The sequence below is a fragment of the Trachypithecus francoisi genome, unplaced genomic scaffold (assembly GCF_009764315.1).
Source record: "Trachypithecus francoisi isolate TF-2019V2 unplaced genomic scaffold, Tfra_2.0 Lachesis_group15, whole genome shotgun sequence".
Classification (NCBI taxonomy): domain Eukaryota; kingdom Metazoa; phylum Chordata; class Mammalia; order Primates; family Cercopithecidae; genus Trachypithecus; species Trachypithecus francoisi.
In genome coordinates, this window is record NW_022681460.1 from 21377049 (window position 1) to 21396738 (window position 19690).

General features: G+C 36.9%; 1 pseudogene across 1 annotated transcript in view; it reads left to right on the forward strand.

Annotated features, from left to right (window-relative positions):
• LOC117097005 overlaps positions 1 to 16961 on the forward strand; it is a 32730-nt pseudogene extending 15769 nt beyond the window's left edge. Inside the window, exon 4 of the transcript XR_004442760.1 lies at positions 16109 to 16961. The product of XR_004442760.1 is annotated as a 60S ribosomal protein L7-like (transcript). The remainder of the gene's footprint in view (positions 1 to 16108) is intronic.
• Positions 16962 to 19690: the final 2729 nt, after the last annotated feature.

Sequence of the window (19690 nt, forward strand, 5' to 3'; positions counted from 1 at the left end):
TATAGAATTTAAGTAGAGAAAACTTCACAATAATCTCAAAGAATTATCATTTCAGAACTGTGATTTGTTTCCAAGTCAATTTCCCATCTACATCATGACTCATTTTTTCTTCAAATGACATTCTTTCCCCTTTAACCAAAAACCTTTCCAGTATTAATCTGATTGACCTTCTCACTTTATGTCTTTCTTCCTTCCTTTTTATTCTAACTTGAATTACTTAAAATATTTATTTTTGGTCTCTGGGTCATCCTGAATATGACTGTAGACCATGTGGGAAATAGCTTTCCCCTTTGTGTAATGTGACAAGCATAACCAGTTAGCAGTTAACATATTACATATCTATTATGATGCAGGAACTTAAAAGTAGGAGGTGGTTAAGAAAATTAATTCTGAAATCAGAATGCTTTAGTCCAAATCTCATCTCTAACACTTACAGGTTTTGTAGTCTTGGGAAAGTTGAATAAAATTTTCAGCTTTTATTTTCTTATCTGGCAAAAGAGAACAATACAAATATTGGCCTAAATTAAATTTATTGGTGATAGAATTAAAGCCTTTATGGAATTAAGCATCAGAAAGTAAAGCTAAGATAGAAAAATATATTATTGTGGCAGAGAGCTATTATTACATATTAAAACAGACTAGTAGGGTTTTTCACAATTTAGTATATATGTATTACAAGTCTAAGAAATAAAACCTATATTTGGTCCATTTTATACACACACACATACACACATACACGCACACACATACACATTCAGTTTCTTAATATATTGATTGCCAAGTCAGAAAAAATTATTAAAATAATATAGTGCAAATGAACAGATGGTACAGCTACATTTCGTATTATGCTTATTAAGCATGAGCATTTGTGTTCTCTTCTTCAAGAACATATTTGTAGCAGAAATTAAGATAGGAATATTTGCCTTAAACCTCATGGACAATGCAAATATGTAGATGCAAATTGATTTTTTATGTCTTATCTCTAGCATTTCTAAAATAATGTATCTCATTCATATACAAAAAAGTGATTATTTTCTTTACCAAAAATTACACAAGTAATTTTTCTCAGGATAACAAAAAAAAGATAAGCAAAGCTGAGAAAAGTGTTACCAAAATTCCTAGGACCCTGAGGTAACTACTTCTAACAATTTGGTGTATCTCCTATTTGTGTATGAATATGTGTTTCATAAAAATGAGATCTAAATATACATATCGAGCTGGGCATGGTGGCTCACGCCTGTAATCCCAGCACTTTGGGAGGCCAAAGTGAGTGAATTGCTTCAGTCCAGGAGTTCAAGACCAGTCTGGGCAACATTGGTGAAACCTCTCTACCAAAATACAAAAAAAAAAAAAAATTAGCTGGGCATGGTGGCTCACAGTAGACCAAGTTACTTGGGAGGCTGAGGTGGGAGGATTGTTTGAGTGAGCCAAGCTCCAGTCTGTACTCCACTGCACTACAGCCTGAGTGACAGACTGAGACCCATCTCAAAAGAAAAATAATAAATAAATAAATAAACCTATACAGTATAGTCTTCATTGGTGATTCCTCTGCCTAGCACAGTGCTTGACATACAGTAGATCCTCAATATTTAATGAGTAAATGGGTAAATGAATAAATAAATGATTTCTAATAACAAATAGAGGAAGGTCCATTTAGAAATATTTGATTGTGTTTGTACAAAAAATTAGCATTTTTGGCCTCGCGTGGTGGTTCACACCTGTAATCACAGTAACTTGGGAAGATGAGGTGGGCAGATCATGAGGTCAAGAGTTCAAGACCAGCCTGTCTAACATGGTGAAACCATGTTTCTACTAAAAATACAAAAATTAGCTGGGTGTGGTGGCATGCACCTGTAATCCCAGCTACTCAAGAGGTTGAATCAGGAGAATCACTTGAACCCCAAAGGCGGAGGTTGCAGTGAGCCGAGATCATGCCATTGCACTCCAGCCTGGGTGACAGAGTAAGACTCCATCTCAAAAAAAAAAAAAAATCGTATTTTTATTGGAATTATTTTTATATTTAGATCAATTTGGTGGTGAAATGTGTATATTAATATATAAATTAATGTTACATATAAATATATTAAACATATAAAGTATATATTATATATTAGTTTATATATTACTATATTATTATACAAATATATTAAACTACATTAAGCTTTTCTTTCAACAGACAGAAAATATTTTTTCATTTATGTATGTCTTTTATAGCTCACAGAAGAGGTACTCAGTTTTCTTCTAATATATTTCAGATATTTTGATTTTTCTGAGTGAAGTTATGAAGGAATATCATGGTTACCATAACAGTAATAGTGGTTATCCTGCTTTGTCTTTAATGTTGAGACATTTTAATATTTAATGTTGTGTTGTTACGGTGTTTCATTGTTGCAGTGTGATGCTGGCAGATGGTTTCAAAATGTTAGAAATGCAAAATGCTTGTTCCGCAGTGCCTTAAAGAAATGGCACTCAAACATAAATTTAATTTTCTCAGCAAGGCAATTTTTACTTTCTGCAGAAAGGGTGCCCCTCGCAGATGAAACAATGGCAAGAGCACACCTGGGCAGGGGAGGGGCAGGGGTTCTTATTCCTGACCCAGGTAGCCCTACTGCTGTGTCATTCCCCTATTGGCTGGAGTTGGACTGCACAGTCTAAGTTAATTCTGACTGGCTATTTTAAAGAGGGCAGAGGTATGAGCCAGAGTGGTGGGATGAGTGGTTTGGTGGGAAGGATGGTTAGGAACAGGTAACTAAATGTGACTTAGGTCAGAGCAGGTAACCAAGGGTGACTCAGGTCAAAGCAGGTGACTGGGATGAGTCAGGAAGGAGCAGGTGACTAGGGGAACAGATGTGAACTACTGATTAGGACTGGTGGGAAAGTTGTTTACTGAAACTAGAAGTGAGGAGCTGAAGAGAACCAGGAAGTTAAACATTAAAATGGATAACTGAAGAATAAGAGAGCTGAACATACTGACATACTGATTCTTTGAAGAGAAACTTGGGGTTCACTATATGTAACAAAAGATTTAACAAAGAATATGCTGGGCTCAGTGGTTCACACCTGTAATCCCAGCACTGTAGGAGGCTGAGGCCAGCAGAGGCAGACCACTTAGGCCCAGGAGTTTGAGGTAACATAGTAAGACTACCTACAAGAATTCTTAAGGCAGGGTTAAAAGTGGTATTCATTAAACATGGAATTTATAGGCATGCAATATTCCAGAGACTATTGGAAAACTTTATTGATAATCTGCAAGTAGTTATTTTACAGAGAAAGAGAAATCCATACTAATTGATTAGGGAATGATGAAGGGAGATAAATATGTCCAAAGCTGTGATAAAACAAATTTCTCATCTCAACTTTATGTGATCAAAATATCAGAAATGAAAAAAGTATATAAAAAGAAAACTTGATAACAAATTAACTATACATCAATAACTCAAGGACATGTAAAGAATAGAGACTCCCAGCCTGGGCAACATGGTGAAACCTGGTCTCTACAAAAGAATAGAGAAATTAGCCAGGCATGGTGGTGCATGCCTGTGGTCCCAGCGACCTGGGAGACTGAGGTGGGAGGATCACTTGAGCCTGGGAGGTCCAGGGTGTAGTGAGCCTTGATAGTGCCACTGCACTCTAGCCAGGGCAAGTTTCAGAGAGTAAAGGAGAAAAGGGAAAGCTTTCTAATTTTTTCACTAACACTATTTTAAATTTGATATCAAAACTTGTAAAAGAGAATCCAGGAAATTAAAATTGTAGACCCACTCAGTTATGAATATAGATGTAAAATCCTAAAGAAATAATTTTTGAATTATTTCAGTTATGTATTAAATGACAATAATAACAGTAATAATACTTCATGAGGAAATAGGTTTACAAAAATTAAAAAAAAAAAAAACTACCAATGCAATGTATTGGAACACCGATTAAGTTAAAAAAGAATATTATCCAGACAGATGTAGACACATTTAATGAAATTCAGAAATCAGTCATTAAAAAAATAAGCCAGAAACCTAAGAACATAAGGTAAATCCTAAACCTGATTAAGGGTCTTTATCAATAATGGAACAACAAACAGTACATATGATATTGCAACATTCCCATTGAAGTTAGGAAGACAAATTGTTTTGACTGTTCAACATTATACCATACTGGAGAGATTCAGCAATATAATAATTATAAAAATGGGAAGAATAAAAATTAGAAAAGAAAGAATAAGTTATTGAAATATGATAGTTTACATGAATAAACCTAAGATTTTAATCACAAAACTTTTAAAACTTAAATAAATTTCAATGCTGTGATCGGATACAATACCCATATATGAAAATCATTTGGTTTCTTATGTGTTAGCAGTAGTAAATTAGAAAAGAAGAAAGTAATCTAAGATATATTTATAGATACAATGAAAGCTTTTTGAGCTTTGGAAGAATAATTTTAAAACTACTTACAGACATAATGAAGAGAAATGCAAAGACAGAAACAAGAATGACAAAGAACCTCCTGTGTTGAATATACTTCCAAATCCAACATGCAAGATACATGAAGATAAGTAGTACGAGAAAGAGAATCCACAAAAGTAACAAAGAAAAGTTAGATTTACCCCAGTCTAAATGCAAATTGGGAAAAAAAAGATTTTAGAATATTTAAGATTAATTTTTAAACTCATTTACTCATTCAATAATAATTACTATGATTGTGCATATGCCTGTCAGGTGCTATTCTGATTATACATAGTATAGTGAGGAGAGCTGAGGTATAGCATGACTACAAATGTGATCAGTGCTGAATTTGTGGGGATCTCAAAGGAAACAGAATTTTACAGTAATCCTGGTTAATATAGGAATTGGTGAGTCAGGCCTTGGGTTTAATTTCTTCTGCCAAATGAAAGGATATATATAACACTACAGAAAAAATCCGAGTTCCTTGTACTTGGGGATCCTTCTCTGTAGACAGCTTATTAATACTCCCATTCTGTTTGTTCTAGAAAAAAAAATCGACATAAAATAACAGATACTGAAAGTTTTCCCTTAAGAGTCTCCAACATTTGGAAAAGTTAAAATAAATGTACTTGTATTAGTCTCTATACTGATATCAACCTATTTTATTAACCAAGCTCAAGTCCATCCTTTTTACTATGCAATTATGGTCTAGGTCAGGATCCTTCATTTGTCATATAAAGGAAAAGCAAATGTGGATGTTTAGAATGCAAACCCTAGCTTTTCCCGTTCTGGTAAGCTCAGTGAGTGAAAGCATTAGGCCTGAGCCAAAATGCAGGAACTTGCTTCTAAATAGCTTGACCTAAAAAATAAAGATAATAGAGGAGCTATTTTCTTTGGTTTCCTTTCACAATTGCTTTGGGTTTTTTGTTTGTTTGGATAAAAACACCAAAGACCATTCCACTATTTGGTCAAAATGTATTTCTTGCAGAATGTCTTCTTTCCCAGATGTAGGAAACAATCCTGTTTATGTTAGTGCAATAAATCTAAGAAATAAAGGAGCTGTTGTCACCTCCTTGTCCAGTTTATAGTAAAGATCAGTGTGAAGCTTACATTCCAGAGGTGTATTCATTCAATTCGACAAGCACCAGTTTAATCTGGACTTCTTGATATTTCAACTAAGTAAAGTTACTCTTGACTCTTTGTGAGTGGTCAGAAATGTGGCTTTTTTCTATTAGCCTCAAAAGGATTCATTTATATCTCCTCTTAGTTCTAACATGCTTTCTCATCTAATATTTTTTTCTGATTTTTATAGTAGCCTTGAGAGATACACAAATATAATAATTCTTATTTTACACGTGAAGAAATAAAATCTCCAAGAGATGATGTGGATTTTCAGTAGAACTGAGACTTATGAATCTTTGCTTAGTGTTCTTTCATTAAGTTCACTTACTTGAACATTTATTTATCAACACATAATTATTGAGTGCGTAACTTAGGCCAAACTGTGTTGCAGGGACTCTACTGCCTATCAAGTTTGATTGTCACTGTTCTTTATAAGTATCAGAAAGATTATTAGTAACAAGAACTTCTGGTATTAATTGTGAAGAGAATATCCCTACTTTATTTTTTCAGTCTTAAAAACTAGTCTACATTATGATTATAGCTTGTTCAGACATGATTTTGATAATGCTTTCAGCCCACGTTTATGAGAATTTAAATATCAATATTTCTGATATTGACAGCAGTTAAGTCAATATTTGATAGCAAACATTTCAAACTTTTTTCTTTAATGAGGAATGAATTTGGCTTGAAAGGTTTTAAAATCAGACCTTTGATTATAACCTATGAGCTGCTTTAAAATTTATTAATCCCCCAAATATTAGAAGCCCATAATTTACACTCTAATTTGCTCTAATATGCTGTTTGTATTCTCTTTCTCCAAATACTTAATATGATCAGTCCCTTTCCTATAGGACATTTAAAAAATCAGTTTTCTACAAATATATACCACATTATTTATTCTATAACATATAGCAGGTATTCATTGATTTTTTGTTGTTGGTGGTGGTGGTAGTTTTTAGTGTCCTATGAATGCAAGGAAATAACACCAAAGTGGGGTAGCAGGGAGGTAGTAGTGAGTTCAGCAACTCAACTTCCCTACTGCTTTTTATAGCCAAGAGCATCTCAGATCATTGTTCATATCCCAATAGGGCAGTTGCAATGTTCAGACACAAGGTGATTTTCTTTTCTGCACATATTTATGCAGTTGTTCTACATCATTGATTGAAATTATTTTCCCTTCACTTTTGAATTACTATGGCATGTTTATATCAAAGATCAGTTGACCGTATATGTGTGGGTCTATGTATGTCTGAACCCTATTCTACTCTACTGATCTGTTCTTCTATCCTTATGCCAATTCTAGAATATCTTGATTACTATAGCTTTATAATTTGGCTTGAAGTCAGATAGTGTAAATCTTTTACCTTTACTCTTCTTTTTCAATTATTTTGCTATTGTAGCTCTTTTGAATTTCCACATTAACTTGTCATTTTCTACAAAAAAAGATTAATTGCGATTTTATGTGGATTGTATTGAACCCATAGATCAATTTGCGGACAATTGACATCTTAGCAATTTTGAGCCTCCTAATCCATTAACACGGTATATCTCCATTTAGGTTCACTTAATTTATTTCAGCATGTATTGTATCTTTATTGTAAAATTCTTGCCTATCTTTTGTTAATTTTTTAACTTAAGGATATGTTATAAATAATTATATATATATTTATTGCAAATAATTTTTTAATTTAATTTTTCCAGTTGTTTGTTGCTAGTATATAAAAATACAGTCAATTTTTATATTAATTTGTATTTTGCCACTTTGCTAAGTTAACTTATTGGTTTTGAGACTTTTATAGATTCCTTTCCATTTTGTAATTAAAAAAACGATGTCCGTAAATAAAATTTAGTTTAACTCTTTCATTCCTTTTTTTGGTTCGTTTTATGCCTTTGTGTTTCCTTATGACATTGTTTGCTACCTTCAATACAACTTTTTTTTTGTTTTTTAAAATTACTGCTATTTTACTTTTTAAGTTCCATGGTACGTGTGCAGGATGTGCAGGTTTGTTACATAGGTAAACATGTGCCATGGTGGCTTGTTGCACCATCACCCAGGTATTAAGCTCAGCATGCATTAGCTCTCTTCCCTAGTGCTCTCACCCCCTTCTGCCCTCCCCTGACAGGCCCCAGTGTGTGTTGTTTCCCTCCCTGTGTCCATGTGTTCTCATTCTTCAGCTACCACTTATAAGTGTGAACCTGCAGTGTTGTTTTTCTGTTCCTGCATTAGTTTGCTGAGGATAATGGCTTCCAGCTTTATCCATGTCCCTGCAAAGGACATAATCTTGTTGCTTTTTATGACTGCATAGAAGTTCATGCTGTATATGTAGCACATTTTCTTTATCCAATCTATCAATGATGGGCATTTGTGTTGATTTCTTGTCTTTGCTATTTTGAATAGTGCTGCAGTGAACATATGTGTGCATGTGTCTTTGTAACAGAATGATTTATTTTCCTTTGGGTATATACCCAGTAATGGGATTGCTGGGTCAAATGGTATTTCTGGTTCTGAATCTTTGAGGAATCACCACACTGTTTACCACAATGATTGAACTAATTTACATTTTCACCAACAGTGCAAAAGCATTCCTATTTCTCCACTACCTCATCAGCATCCGTTTTTTTTTTTTTTTTTTTTGACTTTTTAATAATCGCCATTCTGACTGGCATGAGATGGTATCTCACTGTGGTTTTGATTTGCATTTCTCTAATCATCAGTGATGTTGGCCTTTTTTTCATATGTTTGTTGACTGCATGTATGTCTTTTTATGAAAAGTGTCTGTTCCTGTCCTTTGCCCACTTAGTAATGGGATTGTTTTTTTCTTGTAAATTTGCTTAAGTTCCTTGTAGATTCTGGATATTAGAGCTCTGTCAGATGGATAGACTGCAAAATTTTTCTCCCATTCTGTAGGTTGTCTGTTCACTCTGACAATAGTTTCTTTTGCTGTGCAGAAGCTCTGAGGTTTAATTAGATCCCATTTATTAATCTTTGCTTTTGTTGCAATTGCTTTAGGCAAATTCATCGTAAAATCTTGCCCATGTCTATGTCTTGAATGGTATTGCCTAGTGGTATTAAAGTCTCCCACTATTACTGTGGCGGGGGGTCTAAGTCTCTTTAAGAACTTGTTTTAGGAATCTGGGTGCTCCTGTATTGGGTGCATATATATTTAGAATAATTATCTCTTATTGTTGAATTGAATCCTTTACCATTATGTAATGCCCTTCTTTGTCTTTTTCGATCTTTGTTGGTTTAAAGTCTATTTTGTCAGAAACTGGGATTGCAACCCCTGCTTCTTTCTGTTTTCGATTTGCTTGGTAAATTTTCCTCCATCCCTTTATTTTGAGCGTATGTGTGTCTTTGCATGTGAGATGTGTGTCTTGAATACAGTACACTGATGAGTCTTGTCTTTTTATCCAGCGTGCCATTCTGTGTCTTTTAATTGGGGCATTTAGCCCATTTACATTTAAGGTTAATATCGTTATGTGCGAATTTGATACTGTTATTATAATGCTGGCTGGTTAATTTTGCAGAATTGTTAATGTAGTTGCTTCATAGTGTCATTGGTCTGTGTACTTCAGTGAGTTTTTGTAATGGCTGGTAATGGTTTTTCCTTTTCATGTTTAGTGCTTCCTTCAGGAGCTCTTGCAAGGCAGGCCTGATGGTGACAAAAATCCCTCAGCATTTGCTTGCCTGAAAAGGATTTTATTTCTCCTTTGCTTATGAAGTTTAGTTTAGCCATATATGAAATTCTGCACTGGAGGTTCTTTTCTTTAAGAATATTGTATATTGGCCCCCAATTTCTTCTGGCTTGTAGGGTTTCCACTGAGAGGTCTGCTGTTACTCTGATGAGCTTCCCTTTGTTTCTCTCTGGCTGCCCTTAACATTTTTTCCTTCATTTAGACCTTGGAGAATCTGATGATTATGGGGTTGATCTTCCTGTAGAGTACCTTAGGGTTCTCTGTATTTCTTCAATGTGAATGTTGGCCTGTCTTGCTAGGCTGGGAAAGTTCTCCTGGATGATAGCCTGAAGTGTGTTTTCCAATTTGGTTCCATTCTCCCTGTCTCTTTCAGGTACTGCAATCCACTATAGGTTTGGTCTTTTTACATAGTCCCATAGTTCTTGGAGGTTTTGTTCATTCCTTTGCATTGTTTTTTCTCTAATCTTGTCTACCTGCCTTATTTCAGCAAGATAGTCTTCAAGCTCTGATATTCTCTCTGCCACTTGGCTGATTTGGCTTACATCATGCAGTTCTTGTGCTGTGTTTTTCAGCTCCATCATATCATTTATGTTCCTCTCTAAACTAGTTATTGCAATTAACAGCTCCTGTAATTTTTAAAAATCATATTTCTTAGCTTCTTGGCATTGGGTTAGAACATAATCCTTTAGCTCAATGAAGTTTGTTATTACCCACTTTCTGAAGCCTACTTCTGTCAGTTCATTCATCTCAGCTTCAGTCCCAATCTGTACCCTTGCTGGAGAAGTGTTGTGATCATTTGGAGAAGAGGCATTCTGGATGCTGGAATTTTCAGTGTTTTTGCATTGATTTTTCCTCATCTTCATGGGTTTATCTACCTTTGATCTTTGATGCTGTATTCCTTTGGATGGGATTTTTATGGGTTCTTTTTTGTTGGTGGTGGTGTTCTTGTTGCCTTCTGTTTGTTTATTTTTCTTCTAACAGTGATGCTCCTTTTCTGGAAGTCTCCTGAAGTTTGCTGGGGGTCCACTCCAGACCCTGATTGCCTGGGAATTGCCAGTGGAGGCCACAGAAGAGGCAAGATTGTTGCCTGCTCCTTCCTCTGGAAGCTTCATCTCAGAGGGGCACCGACCTGATGGCAGCTGGAACTCTCCTGTATGAGGTGTCTGGTGACCCCTCTTGGGAAGTCTCACCAGTCTGGAGGCACAGAATCAGGGACTCTTTTAAGGAAGCAATCTGACTGTCCCTCAGTGGAGCTGGTGCACTGTACTTGGGAAATCCCTCTCATCTGGACCAGCCAGACTCTTCAGAGCCAGCAGCCAGGAGAGATTAAGTCCACTGAACCTGAGACTGTGGCCGGTTCTTGCTTGTTGCATCAACAAACAAGACCCGGGCCCTGAGTAAGGAGTTTACAGTCTGTGATATTTATGGAGACAAACTATACATATACAAAAGTTTAAAAAGTTGTAATTAAAGTGTAATAAATGGGTATTCCTGAGGGGAGGAAGGATCCAAGAGCTAAAAAGAAATTATTTAGGCAGTTAGTGAGGGTAAGAGAGTCCTTGGCAAGATATCCTGTCCTAACAAAAAAGCAGCCCCCAATTCTTTACTAACAAAAAGTAGCCTATAAAATCAAGCTGGAGACATAGAAAGGCAAGCCAGAAGGTGAATGCTGTCAGCTGTGCCAATAGAAAAAAGCTACCTAGGGGCCAGGTATGTTCTACGTGGACGCTCCATCTTTCTTATTGTTTGTCAACCACATATATAGTAAAGAAACAGGCGGCCGGGCGCAGTGGCTCATGCCTGTAATCCAAGCACTTTGGGAGGCTGAGGCAGGCTGATCACGAGGTCAGGAGATGAAGACCATCCTGGCTAACATGCTGAAAACCCGTCTCTACTAAAAATACAAAAAAATTAGCTGAGCGTGGTGGCAGGTGCCTGTAATCCCAGCTACTTGGGAGGTGGAGTCAGGAGAATCGTTTGAACCCAGGAGGCAGAGGTTGCAGTGAGTCGAGATCATGCCACTGCACTCTAGCCTAAGCAACATAGTGAGACTATCTCAAAAAAAAAAAAAAAAAAAAAGAGGCAGACAATGTGGCACTGGCTAGGTAGAGGCCCCATCTGCATAATAAAAGATTAAGATGGGGCCAGGCACAGTGGCTCACACCTGTAATGCCAGCACTTTGGGAGGCCGAGGCAGGCAGACCACTTGAGGTCAGGAGTTCAAGACCACCAGCCTGACCAACATGGCAAAACCCCATCTCTACTAAAAATACAAAAGATTAGCCAGGTGTAGTGGTGAGCGCCTGTAATCCTAGCTACTTGGGAGGCCAAGGGAGGAGAATTGCTTGAACCTGGGAGGTGGAGGTTGCAGTGAGCCGAGATCATGCCACTGTACTCCATCCTGGGTGACAGAGCTGGACTCCATCTCAAAAAAAAACAAAACAAAACATTAGAGTGGGGTGTCCAGCTTCTATGTGAGCTATGTAAATGGCATGCCTAGTCAAGCCAATCCTCTGTCTGAACCCTATGTAAATCAGACACTGATCTCTCTGCAAGAGAGCTATTCTCTTTTTCTTTGGCCTATTAAACTCCGCTCTTGAACTCAAAAATAAAATAAAATAAAATCCCAGGGAACAATTTAATCTGAAAACAGCACTTGTTACTGAGAAATAGTGCATTTTCACCTAGTTAGTGTTCTATTTAAGTGAATTTTAAGGCCTGAGGATAATCAGTATACATTTACTAATGAAGTTGCAACTTTGTGCAGTGTAATTAAGAATATAGAGTCAGGAAGTTGCATGTTGCCACCCATCGTGGTTTTGGGATGTGTCGCAGATATTTTTGGAGTTTAAGTCTAAGTTAAGTATTGCTGTTAGAACATTTCACAAAGAACAAATGTGATCTGGAATTCTCAAACATATCACTTTTTATACTCACTTTTTTTCTAATAATTCTGTGTTATTTATCTTCTAATGTCTTTACTTCTGTTTTCTTCTTTCATTACTGGGTTAGCATAAGCTTTAGAAATAAATCAGGGTATTGCCAGGCATGGCGGTTCAGGCCTGTAATCCCAGCATTTTGGGAGGCTGAGGTGGGCAGATCACTTGAGGTCAGGAGTTCAAGACCAGCCCAGCCAACCTGGTAAAATCCCGTCTCTACTAAAGATACAAAAATTAGCTGGGTGTGTTGGCGGTTGCCTGTTATCCCAGCTGCTCAGGAAGTTGCTGCAGGAGAATTGCTTGAACCCAGAAGGCAGAGGCTGCAGTGAGCCAAGATTGCGCCACTGCACTCCAGCCTGGGCAACAGAGGGAAACTCTGCCTAAAAAAAAAAAAAAGAAAAGAAAAAAGAGAGAAACAAAAAGAAAGAAATCAGGGTAAAAACTGAATAATAAGATTATTATACTGGATAAAATATCAAATTGGATGACTTCTAAGATTCTTTGATGGGAGAACCACTTCAAAATCAAGAAGTTTAGAAAAATAGTAAACTGATAAATATGGGAGCATACATTCATTTGGGAAAGGAACAACATATTTGATAAAATACTTTCTAGGACAGATAAAAAGATATAGAGAGATAGATATAAAATTAAAACTGTTAACAATGCCTGACAATTCTTTTCTTTTAGGCACATTTGTTTACCATTCCATAGAAGAGATGATGAAGGATCTAAAAACATTATTTCACCTGTCACTATGACTGCCTAAGTTACTGTTCATTATGAGACAGGTATTATGAGTTAAAATCGTATCATTTCTTCTGTTATGAGATAAGAAAACCGTATTGCTTACCTACTCAAGTTATATTTAATTCTCAATTCCAGGACGATAGCCCTGGAATAAGCTTATTAGACTTAGAGAAGATGAGCTTTTATCCTGGAAAAGATTACAGTTATAAAATATAGTGTTAGAAACTATAAGGAATTTTTTTTTTTCAAGGAGCTAAAAATAGCTATGTGGAATATACACAGGCTGCTATTTTCTTCTTCACTTTGACTTTAGATCGTTTTCTAATTAGTTGTTCTTCTCTCTGTAGTCTTTCTTCTCTCTGAAGTCTTTCTTTTCTCATAAAAACTGAAAGAATATTTTAGTAAATATATATCATTTATATAAATATATATTTTATTATTGAAAAGCATGTTCCCAGTAAGCAAAAATCAAGACTTTGTAGGCATTATAAGCAAAAGTTGACACATTGTCCACTTAATTTAATATTGACTTAGGAAATGATATCTTTATGTTAGTGTAGATTGGAATTCCAACCTAAAATAGAATTTTGCCATGATAATAGGCCATACAAAAAGAAGGGAGCTTAATGTGCAGGAATATATGGAAAAATTGAGAGATGTTAGCATTAGAAATATAATACCAAAAAGGATAGAGCATCATAAATTTGTGGTGTAATTATAAGCTGACAGAGAGGAATGGTTTCTCTTACTGATTAGTTTGAACTTTTTATGTAATATATAAATTTTGTGTCAAATTTGTGAAAGTTATTTTTTTTCCAGCTTGTTAGCTGATGGCAATAGTTCTTAAAAAAAACACAAAAAGCAATGAGATAAATAATTCTATGTGTGTGTGTCTGTGTGTGTGTGTGTCTGGGTGTGTGTAGTTATTAAGTATCCATTTATTACGCTTGAATGACTACTTTTAAAACTTTTTATATATTTATAGTTTGTCTCCATAAATGTCATAGACTGTGAGCTCCTTGGTCAGGATCTGTGTCTTGTTTGTTGGTGGGTAAACCACGGTTCAACCTAACCAAATCAAATTTTGATACTTGTCTCATCTACAACCCCATTCTATGTTTGAATTGTAAAAAAAAAGTCAATAAGCATGAATTTAAGTCAACCATTTCCACTTGTTCAGTTTTCCTAGGTGGGGTTTTGGGATTGAAGTTATGTAAATATTTCTTTAGAGAGTAGAAGATAAGCAGTCTGAGGCTGAGGCAATGGAGCTTCCTCAAAGAGGCCTTCATTGGAGGAGAGGCAGCAGTGGGTATTAGAAATGAAAAATGTATTCCTTTTCTTTCTTTCTTTCTTTCTTTCTTTTTTTTTTTTTTTTGAGTCGGAGTCTCACTCTGTCACCCAGGCTGGAGTGCAGTGGCATGATCTCAGCTCACTGAAAGCTCTGCCTCCCGGGTTTACGCCATCCTCCTGCCTCAGCCTCCCGAATAGCTGGGACTACAGGCACCCACCACCACTTCCGACTAATTTTTTGTATTTTTAGTAGAGACTGGTTTCACTGTGTTAGCCAGGATGGTCTTGATCTCCTGATCCTGTGATTCACCCTCCTCAGCCTCCCAGAGTGCTGGGATTACAGGAGTGAGCCACCTGTGCCCAGCTGAAAAATGTATTTCTTATTGATTTATTGATTGCTGATGAGTCATGAGAGTGGGGAAGCATTAACAATGAAGAAGCATCTATGATAACCTCAAGAATTCTATTTTTGCATAGAGACATGCTCAGGCTGAAAACAAAAACCTTTCTTTTTTCTTTTCTTTTTTTTTTTTTTTTTTTTTGAGACGGAGTCTTGCTCTGTCGCCCGGGCTGGAGTGCAGTGGCTGGATCTCAGCTCACTGCAAGCTCCACCTCCCGGGTTTACGCCATTCTCCTTCCTCAGCCTCCCGAGTAGCTGGGACTACAGGCACCAGCCACCTCACCCGGCTAACTTTTTGTATTTTTTAGTAGAGACGGGGTTTCACCATGTTAGCCAGGATGGTCTCAAACTCCTGACCTTGTGATCCGCCTGTCTCGGCCTCCCAAAGTGCTGGGATTACAGGCTTGAGCCACCACTCCCGGCCCCTTCCTTCCTTCCTTCCTTCCTTCCTTCCTTCCTTCCTTCCTTTCTTTTTTTCTTTCTTTGTCTCTGTTTCTTCTCTTTTTCTCTTTCTTTTCTTTCTCTTCTTTCCTTCTTTTCTTTGTTTTCTTCTTCCTTTTTAATTGAGACAGGGTCTTGCCTTGTTGCCCAGACTAGAATGCAGGGGGGTTATCATAGCTCACTGCTTCCTCCAATTCCTGGGCTCAAGGAATACCCTTGCCTCAGCATCTCGAGTAGCTGAGACCATAAGCATGTGTTACCACACCTCGCCAACTTACTCAGACTGGTCTTGAACTCCTGGCCTCAAGGGATCCTCCACCCTCATCCTCCCAAACCGATTTCATCACAATAGTAGATAAACCTGATATTCATTCATATTTTTGAACTTATACTATGTTCTGATTTTCTGATTGATTCCCCTAGTTTCTTCCCTTTCACTCTCAGATATACAGTTTTGGTTGATGCTATTTGAAATTTGTTTTGATAAAAAGAAAAAGTTAGGCCAGGCGCAGTGGCTCAAGCCTGTAATCCCAGCACTTTGGGAGGCCAAGACGGGCGGATTACGAAGTCAGGAGATCGAGACCAGCCTGGCTAACCCGGTGAAACTCCGTCTCTACTAAAAAATACCAAAAAAAAAAAACTAGCCAGGCGTGGTGGCGGGCGCCTGTAGTCCCAGCTACTCGGGAGGTTGAGGCAGGAGAATGGCATAAACCTGCGAGGCAGAGCTTGCAGTGAGCTGAGATCCGGCCACTGCACTCCAGCCTGGGGGACAGAGTGAGACTGTGTCTCAAAAAAAAAAAAAAAGAAAAGAAAAAGTTGATTTTTATAATAATGTATCCCCTTTTGCTTATGACAAATTCTCTTTCATGTAAACACTGATGTCTTCAAAGTTATATTTCAAACACTGAATCTCACTCCATCATGTATTCATATCATTTATTATTGATTGGTTCTTTTGGGAATTGTTTTAACCCAGGTCTCTGAAGCTAAACCAGTTTCCCCTTTTTTACATGTACATTATCTTCAACTAATAGAAAAGTTAAATCAGTTTAAGAAAAAAGTCGCTCTTTTTACGACTGGAACCATGGAGGGTGTAAAAAAGAAGCAGAAGAAGGTTCCTGCTCTGCCAGAAACCCTTAAGAAAAAGCGAAGGAATTTCGCAGAGCTGAAGATCAAGCGCCTGAGAAAGAAGTTTGCCCAAAAGATGCTTCGAAAGGCAAGGAGGAAGCTTATCTATGAAAAAGCAAAGCACTATGACAAGGAATATAGGCAGTTGTACAGAACTAAAATTCGAATGGCGAGGATGGCAAGAAAAGCTGGCAACTTCTATGTACCTGCTGAACCCAAATTGGCGTTTGTCATCAGAATCAGAGGTATCAATGGCGTGAGTCCAAAGGTCCGAAAGGTATTGCAGCTTCTTCGCCTTCGTCAGATCTTCAATGGAACCTTTGTGAAGCTCAACAAGGCTTCAATTAACATGCTGAGGATTGTAGAGCCATATATTGCATGGGGGTACCCCAATCTGAAGTCAGTAAATGAGCTAATCTACAAGCGTGGTTATGGCAAAATCAGTAAGAAGCGAATTGCTTTGACGGATAATGCTTTGATTGCTCGATCTCTTGGTAAATATGGCATCATCTGCGTGGAGGATCTGATTCATGAGATTTATACTGTTGGAAACGCTTCAAAGAGGCAAATAACTTCCTGTGGCCCTTGAAATTATCTTCTCCACAAGGTGAAATGAAGAAAATGACCACCCATTTTGTAGAAGGTGGAGATGCTGGCAATAGGGAAGACCAGATCAACAGGCTTATTAGAAGAATGAGCTAAGGTGTCTACCTTGATTATTTTTCTAATCTGGTCAGTTAATAAACAGTACCTGCTCTCAAATTGAAAAAGAAAAAAAAAAAGTCAACATAATAGCATCACAGATTTAGGAAATTGCTATAGCTAATTTAATCTGTTGTTTGGATGACTAAATTCTCATGACAGCCAAATCAGCCATGCGTTTACAAATCATAGAAATTAGAGCTGGCATAGATAATGACCACCGTCTAGTCAATACTCTCATCCTGCAGTTAAGAAAACTGGAGCGAAGGAGGTAAAGTAGCTCATTCAAGTTCTCACTCCTAATTTGTGTCTTTTTTATGGATTGCCAATGGAAGAGTTAAACTAACATGCTTCTTTTCATTTATTCTTACTGAAATTACTTCTTTTACTCTCAATAAGCTTTGAAGAAAGGGAACCAAAAATGTCCAGAGAAGATGAATCGTTACAGTGCTTTTCTGTCCTGTGGCTTTATTTCTTTGAATATTGAATTATGAGATTTCCATTGCTTCTGACCCTTTCTATTTTCCTGTAAATAGTGATGGTCCAAAATTGCCTTTTAAGCACTGAGTACCACTCCCTTTTACTCATCCGCATCTAATTATTTCTTTTTCTTTTCCTTTCTTGTCAAGTTAATAGTGTCGATATTTTTAGAGGGCAAATCATGTGTGAAGCAATACCATTTTTAAAGTTCCTGGCACAAGAGACGATCAGTCCAAATATTTATACAATACATGCTGTGCTTCATAGATGGCTGCTGATAATTATATTGAGGCCATGAAGCAAGGTTTCCCTCCAAGGCATAGATTCAGATTCAAAAATATTTGATAGAGACAATCAAATTGGAAAGGATGATGGAATTTGTTGCAGTTAAGCTAGGAAGAGCAGTGGAAATGAGATCCAGATAACACTGTTACTGTCCTTTACTATTTGTGAGGACACTGAGGTGTATTTTGCACAAATGACTCAAATGCATTTTATTAGGAAAAAGACTCCTACAGACTATAGGGGTTTAAGAAATTTCATTTTTTCTTCATAGTAAAATGTTAAAAGACAAACACTTGTAAAGTTAAAGATTGGGCTCTATGTGATTTATGGCCAGAGACGAAGGGAAAAGAGAGAAGAACAGGCACCAACCAGCCAACATCTGTCCTCCAGAGAGTTTGTTTTTATTTTCTTAAAGCATTTGAGAAAATATTTGGCAGTTACTTTTTCCTGAATCGCTATGCTGAAAGCATTGTGTTAACAAGTGTGTCTTGAATGAATAACACCTCATTGTTTGTGAGAGGGTAACCTATCTCTTTTACAGTAATTCAATATTTTGCCTTCAGTAATAAATGATAGCTTATTTTTGGTGTATCTCATTCTTTCATAAGTTTTATTTAACCATGCCTTGTCACCTTAATGAGATGGGTAGTGGGTGCTCAAAGGAAACAGGCACCTAAATCATCATATAACTTTTGCACTCTGTATGTCAGATTGATACTATGTTTCATGACTAGAGGCCGCAGTACTCTGTGGGTACTCTGCTTCAGTGAAAAACTTTATAAAAGTAATATTTGAATAGATTTAAGAAAAAATTTCATGTACTTTATAAATCTTTACAGATAAGAAAATAAGTTCCCAAAAGGCCCCATGACCTGCCCGTTTTTTCCTAGCATTTCTGTTGATCACTGGGTTTATCAAGGATACCTTCATTTCTAGTATATTCTGAACGTAAGGGTCCATGTTAGGTTAAAAACTTTAAAAATACCTTCCTACTTTACTACCTATAACTGACATTTATTAAACAACAATTATGCACTGAACACTATGCCATGTATCATCAGTCATTATAAACCTATAAGAGATATATACTTTGGCCAGGTGATGTGGCTCAAGCCTGTAATCCCAGCACTTTGGGAGGCCGAGGCGGGTGGATCACGAGGTCAGGAGATCGAGACCCTCCTGGCTAACACGGTGAAACCCCGTCTCTACTAAAAATACAAAAAACTAGCCGGGCGCGGTGGCGGGCACCTGTAGTCCCAGCTACTCGGAGGCTGAGGCGGGAGAATGGCGGGAACCCGGGAGGCGGAGCTTGCAGTGAGCTGAGATCCGGCCACAGCACTCCAGCCTGGGCGACAGAGCAAGACTCCGTCTCAAAAAAAAAAAAAAAAAAAAAAAAAAGAGATATATACTTTATTATTCTAATTTGGCAGACTACAAAATTAGGCTCAGGTCAAATAACTTGCTCAAAATCACATAGCTGGTGAGTTGTGGACACAGAATTTGAATCACAGCAGCTTGATGCCAGATGTTATACTACACTTAAAGAGCACATATATGCGGGTGTTAGATACAATAAATCATAGTACAAGTGGGTAATACATATATGTTTTTTCTTTCATCTGGCAGAGTTTAAATTTTAGTTAAGGGTTGGATATTGCTATCAATTTATAGTCATAAAAATATAACCAGAAATATAAAAAGGTGCTCAGCATAGTGCCTGGGTCATAATAAATGCTCCAAATATTTGTTAAATGACTGAACGAAAGGCATCAGGTAATCAGCATTAAGTAAGCAGTACAGATAATAACAATCATTCAAGCTTACAGAAGGAGGAAAAAAAGCATTCCTTTTTTGAAAACATAAATTATATTTTTAAAATGTCATAACAGGAAAAACATTGACATTGACATTGCTCAGTCTAATAAAATAGGAAAGCAACAATCATTTTGAGAGACTCTCATCTATTCAATATTTTATCTTTGACATTGACAAGGGTGAAGTTTTAACAGTAAGTGCTACTA